Source organism: Dipodomys spectabilis, unplaced genomic scaffold (assembly GCF_019054845.1).
Source record: "Dipodomys spectabilis isolate Male_0828 unplaced genomic scaffold, ASM1905484v1 ptg000305l, whole genome shotgun sequence".
NCBI classification, from domain to species: domain Eukaryota; kingdom Metazoa; phylum Chordata; class Mammalia; order Rodentia; family Heteromyidae; genus Dipodomys; species Dipodomys spectabilis.
The window spans coordinates 1,171,210-1,177,910 of record NW_024870982.1 but is presented as its reverse complement, the minus strand read 5'-3'; the positions used below and the strand labels follow the sequence as shown (position 1 = coordinate 1,177,910).

The following is a 6,701-nucleotide window of genomic DNA, read 5'->3' as shown; positions in this document are numbered from 1 at the left end:
AGAGAATATGGACCAACTGAAAATACCAAGAGTGTAGTTAGAAGAGCAAGGAAGGAGAAAAGGTTCTTTTGTGATGGACGTCATCAAAGAAAAGAGAGATAGAGGGAAATGGAAAGGGGGAGAGAGACAGATTGAGTTGCTACAAGATAAGGAGTTACTTTTTTAGAGGAAACGTTGGGTGGCTCCTGGCAGAGAAGGGCTTGGTGAGCAAGGCAGGAGAGTGGAGAGGGAGCCCTTTGGAGTGGAGGTCAGAGAAGGACTTGGTGGACCGAACAGAACAAGCAAAGGGAAGATTTTCTGGAGCAGAGCTTGAGGAGGGCTTAGGTTTAGGGGACCTCAGACTCCTCCCAGTTTCATTGGAGAATTGTTTAAATCAGCAAGTGCAAAACCTAAGGTTCTGAATTTAGGTCAGCAGTGCCATGGTAATGAGACCAGATTTTGGAATAAAAACAAGTCAGTTTTGTTTTTTTATGACTGTAAATCAGTCAGCCCAGAGTCTTAAGTGTAGACAGCAGGCATGCCAATGGGGTGTCTCTGGGAGACAATTTGGAAATTTTGGTAGGACTATGGAGCCTGTCCTGATGCTCCAGGCAACGCTGGCGCTTTGGGAAGCCAGATGGATGGATCCCAATAATTAAGAGAGGGCATCCCCAAAGGTCCTTATTAAAGGGTATAAGGGTATAAGGAAAGAAGAGACTTCTGGAGTCTCTGGACCCCACAGACAAGAAGGAAGGGAGGGAGTCCTGCCCTCCTGGCGTCCATGTCAGTTACCTTGTCCTGAAGGCTTTTAGGTATTGGCTGAAGCCAGTCAAACAGCGAAGAGCCTCCTGCCTGGAGATCAGAGTCCAGGGACAGGGTAAAGGATAGAGAATAGGGGGAGAGATAAGGCCTTTTCTGAGCTTACGCAGAGGGGCAATAATACCTCAAGCCACAGCAGTGTGGCCATCCCCTGTTTGCACTGCTTACAAAAGCAAAGGCTGGGAGGTTTTTCAGGTGTCTGTAAGTAAGCTCAGAGGGCTCTGTGCTTCTGATGAAGAAAAGCCTTGGAAGGAGGAGGAAGGTAGCAGAAAGGCTCCATGAGAGGTGGCAAGGAGGTGGGTGGCCCCTTGGCAGAGGGCACCTAGTTACTCCTGGTGCTTTTTATCTCCTGGGTGTCAGCACCATATGTTAGGAAAATGGAGGAGAACGGAAAAGGAATAGGCCTGACTTGATCACCAACAGAAAGGACTCTATTGAGGAACAGCCAGGGGCACAGCCCTTCCAGCAGGATTGAGGTTGTGTGAGGTAGCTGGCACAGGATCAGTGTTTTATAGGAGATCTGATCAAGGAGGTAGAGGTTAATGAAAAGCCCCTAGGTCAAGAAAGACGGAGGACTTTCAGAGATGGGATGTTTACAACTGGGCCTAGGTGGATTGCCCTCCCTGCACATCAAAGGAGTTCACACATACCTGGAATTATGCCTGGAGTCCGTATGGACTTGGGATAATAGGGTGGGGCTCAACCATTCAGGCCAATTGGAAAAAGTTAGCCTTCTGAGCTTTTCTGCATATAAACACTCCATCAACATTTTCTTATTAGAGGATTATTCAAGATTATTCAAGATTAGTTATATGAAAAAAAAATATTAGCTATATGTTGATTGATAATAACTGAGCTTGACAAAAAGGTGAGGGAAAACTGTTTAGTCTTCAATGAGGTTCTGACTTGTATTTCACAAAGTGTTATGAAAGCCCTCAATGAGAAATCTAGTAGCTGCATTTCTTAAAAGTGCTTGCCTAGGGGCTGAGAAGGTGGCTCAGTGGTAGAGCGCTTGACTTGCATGCATGAGGCCCTGGGTTCGATGCCTCAACACCACATAAGCAGGAAACAAAAGCCGGAAGTGGCTCTGTGGCTCAAGTGGTAGAGTGCTAACCTTGAGCTGAAGAACTGAGGGACAGCTCCCAGGCCCAAAGTTCAGGCCCACGACCGGACCCCCCAAGAAAATTTAAAAATAAAAGTGCTTGCCTGGTTACACTTTCTGATAATGTGTCAATTCAAGTACTTCTTGGAGTTCCAAACCATTCATTCAATTTTGCTGTATTAGAAACTTGTTACGTTTTGCGGACAGCTCTTGGTGATGAAATTTGTGGTTTTTAAAATTGCTCTCCCAATTCCATCCACAAAATGCAGACAAAAATTATCTGAAAAAATTCATATCTGTTGATTTTGCATATACATTTACTTTCCGTTATAAACCTAGAATGCGGTAAAATTTCTCATAGCAATTACACTGCACTAGATTGTGGGCAGTTTCTAATGTAAATAATATATTTATTTTTGTAGAGAATTTGAGTATCCAAAATTTTAATATGCCTGTCATCCTCAAAACAATACCTTACTGATATTGAATGACAAATATAACTTCCCATAAGTACAGAAATTTTCCTTGTATCTTTTTAATATATACTTTTATTGTAAAGGTACTATACAGAGGGGTTACAGTTACACAAGTAAGGAAATGAGTACATTTCTTATTGAGCATTGTTAACCCCTCCTGTTTTTCCTCTACCATCCCTTCCCTTTACACCTCCTCAACTCCTCCTTCCACCCCCCTCTCAGTGTCTTGTACATCCTATTGTTACAATGGATCAACCTGTATCTTTTCCTTGTATCTTAAATGAAGAAATGCTGGCTTGTTTCATGCTGATTCTACTTGTGTTGACACACCTAAGGTCACTCTCCAAGTCCAAAAGCACATAAATGAAGTGCAAATCATCTTTTGTCAGTGATATAATTGTGTTCTACACATTTATTAACAGGATACAAACCTTAATACATATATACATTTGAAGGCATTTGATGTGTGAAAACCCATCAATATAAAATATAAAGTGATTTTGATAAAAAATAAAGGTGACTCAGAAGAAATTATAAATGCAAAAACAGTCTTTACAGAAACAAATTCTTAGAGATATTTCATGACTTTGAAAAGGATAAAGTGGCTGAAATTAATGTAAATTTAGAAGTATGACAATTCACAAAAATATAAAAAGATATTCATGTATATCATTATATAAGCCAAAGCAGAAAGCAAATGTTGTTTAGATGACTTTTTAAAATATACTTTCTCAGGAAGTGGGAAGGGGGTTCAGTGGTAGAGTGCTTGCCTAGAATGAATGAGGCCCTGGGTTTGATTCCTCAGTACCACATCAGTAGAAAAAGACAAAGGTGGTCCTGTGGCTCAAGTGGTAGCACCAGCCTTTAGCTGAAGAGCTAAGGGAAAGCACCCAGGCCCAACAGTTCAAGCCACACGACCAACAAAAACAAAATCAAAAAACAAAAAAACACTATCTCTCACTTTTGTGTCCACAACTCTGTAATACGGCTGCTTCAGCCTAAGGCTAAGATTTTAGCTGTGGACACTTAACACTCCTGATTCAGACTCTACTTGAGAAAAATTTTAATGAATATTTTGTTCTTAATTTTGCTCTTTGTAAATTCATATGCACCTATAAAACATGGTGTGGCCATCCCAGTAACATTCTCAAAGTACCTCCTAATGACGACTTACAAAAAGTTGTATTATATTACAACAAGGAAAACAATGCTACAATAAACAAAACCAATCATTAAATATTAATGGTTAATAAATGAAAAATGAAACAATTACCAGTGTTTCCAGTATTTGAAGTATACTACATATTAGGTTTTACTATTTTTTCAAAGTTTCAGAGTTTTATAGGCTATGAGTAGTCTTTAAAGTTTCCCACTAAGATTATTATTTATGGCTCATATCATCTGTATATGGCTTATATCATCATTTGTTCCTCGCTAACCTATAAAGTAAGGAAGCCCTAAAGTTTTAACAGAAACTGTGGAATTAACGAAGTCTTAACTCTTCACTCTGCTTCTTTACACAAAGACTTTGCAAATTCTCATTAGTAAAATTTCTGAAATGTACACACTTAGTAGTATATGCTGCTACAATAAATCTTAAATACTTCATGGAAAAGTTTTATGACCTGTCATACAGTCTTAATTTTGGCATATATATAAGCAAATTCCCAAAATTAAAAATATTTAAAACATTAAAACTTTTAACAAACCTTAACACTTGCTTCAATGTTCATTATGAGAGGTGCCTTGTATAGAATAATTGAATTCCTCCTCTTACACATCTCTTGAACAACAAATATCTGGAATTATATTGTTTGTGACATGTCAATCTTGATTTATTCATAAATGTGTGCTTATATAAGAAATACATGGTTCTAAAATTTCACAACAATTCTTTAGAACTTACTTTTTGTTGAATTGTTTAGTTTAAGAAAATCAATTACACTTTATATATAAAAAATGTTCTGTGCTCAATTCAGCAACACATACACTAAAATTGAAATGATACAGAGAAGATTACCATGGCCCCTGTGCAAGGATGACAAGCAAACTCATGAGGTGTTCCATATTTTTACAACAGACGCTGGAGTGGATGTGGCCAGAAGGGAACCTTACTGCATTCGAACCCTACTGCATTCTTGGGTGGGAGTGTAAACTTGTTCAGCCACTTTGGAAAGCAGTATGAAGGTTCCTCAAAAGATTCCACATAGCGCTCCCCTATGACCCAACAATACTTCTGGGCATTTACCCAAATGATCACAAACAAGACCATACTAAAACTACCAGCACTACTATATTTATTGCAGCATTATTTACCATAGCTAAAATATGGAACCAACATCGATGCCTCTCAGTACATGAATGGATCAAGAAAATGTTATAGATAGATAAATAGATAGATTGATTGATTGATTTCCATTGTGTGTGTGTGTGTGTGTGTGTGTGTGTGTGTGTGTGCGTGTGTGTGTGTGTGAATAGGAATTCTATACCTCCATCTGAAAGAATGTCATTGCCCAATTTGTTAGGAAATGGAAAGGCTTGGAAAAAATTATATTAGTGAAGTAAGCCAAGTCCAAAGAAACATAGGTCCCATGGTTTCCCTTATTTGCAATAAATAATATATGTCTGGGATAAGCAGAAAAGGTCAAAAGCTTTTTGCATATGACCAGATAAGATGATGTTAAATGAAATGACCCCAAAAGTAAGTACACAAGTGGGGTTTTTTTCTTGCATGCTATTATTTCAAACATATTTATAATGTACGATGTATTTTATTGTTTCTTTATATGTTCCTCGCCCACAGTATAACCTCTGTTTTCACTGTATTTGATTTTGGTGCACCTAAATCTTGTATATACACTTAGCTAATTGGGGAGGGGAAAGAAGAAACAAAATGGTTAACTAGGAATACTGGTCGACCCATTGTGACAATGAGATGCACAAGACACTATGTTGAAAGTTGAACTTTACAATTTAGGTGGGGTTGGGGGGGATGAAGGGGAGTGTACTTGTAGAGGTGCGAGGGAAGGGATGGTGGGGGAAAAAAAACAAAGGAGGTAGTAACAATGCCTGAGAGGAAATGGACTCATTAACTTGCTGATGTAACTGAAACCCCTCTGTACGGTATTTTAACAATAAAATACATATAAAAATATTCTGAGATAGAAGAGTTTATTTCCCCTATTATACCCATATAATATCATTAACTAAGAAATTAATGCAAAACACTGACGTGAATAAGTGTGTGAGTGTGTGTGTATGTGTGTGTGCCTGAATGTTGGCGTACTCAGAGTTTGAACTTAGGGATTTAAGGTCTTGCTAGGCCTTTCCCCTCTAGTTTGGTGAGCTAGTATATTAGCTACATCTCCGTTCATGCTCTTTTCTAGTTCATTAAAATTTTTGAAAAATAATCTCATGATTTTTTGCTCTGATTGGTTTCCAAATGTTATCCACAGCCTCAGCCTTCTGAGTACATATCCTGAGTAGTCAGGATTACAAGGGTGACCAACCAGCACAAGGCTTTCAGAAACATATTAAATGTAGAAGAAAATTTACATCATGAGTGCCTGTTTTATCATCTACATTTAAAGCAATTTGGAGTGATTATATGTGAATTTATTTCGTTTTTGGATTCTTAAAAGACAGTAAGTGATGATATTTAAAAATTTTAGTACTTTTTAGAAAGGAAACTGGAAATGTGGAATAGAAGAAATTTGGCTCTCTTTGGACCTCAATTTATAAGCTCATCTCTGTGCATGATAACCCAATGTCACCAACACAGTCTGTGTTGAAGACAAAATGTGGCAGAAAACAAACACCCTTGGCAACAATTGCTATGGTATTATTTCTTGGACAATATGTATATTGAATTGAGTGTGTAAGAGAATGGAGAGATGTTACCTACCTTTTTTGTATTGCTGAAAGACTTTTGGAAACTTTGACTGATTTCCTTCCTCATTGTGTGTCTTTGGACCATGCACTTAGTGCCTTTAATTACAATTTTTCCCAACATTATAATGGTAATAACATTAGCATTACAGCAAATATTATCTTAAGAATTAAGAGGCATGACACTGGTGAAATACTTAAGTTTCTATGAATAAGCTTTGAGTTTGGTCAGCAATTTTTTAATACTAAATATAATTCCATATGTATTACAGAAACCATTACATGTAGAGAGAACCCAGAACTAATGTTATCAATTGACTGTGATCTGCTTTCAAGGAAGCCAGGTGGATAACTTCTCATGCTGTAATTCAAACTGGTTATCTTGTCTTGATAGTGTAAAAATATCAGGGACAGAATAATGAAGAAATGTTGTGCAC

The 6,701-nt window shown here is 37.9% G+C and overlaps 1 non-coding gene across 1 annotated transcript; it reads left to right on the top strand.

Annotated features, from left to right (window-relative positions):
• The first annotated feature begins 4,342 nt into the window (after positions 1 to 4,342).
• LOC122127622 lies at positions 4,343 to 4,449 on the top strand. The gene has a single exon (XR_006151221.1). It is a non-coding gene; the product is annotated as a U6 spliceosomal RNA (small nuclear RNA).
• The last annotated feature ends 2,252 nt before the right edge of the window (positions 4,450 to 6,701 follow it).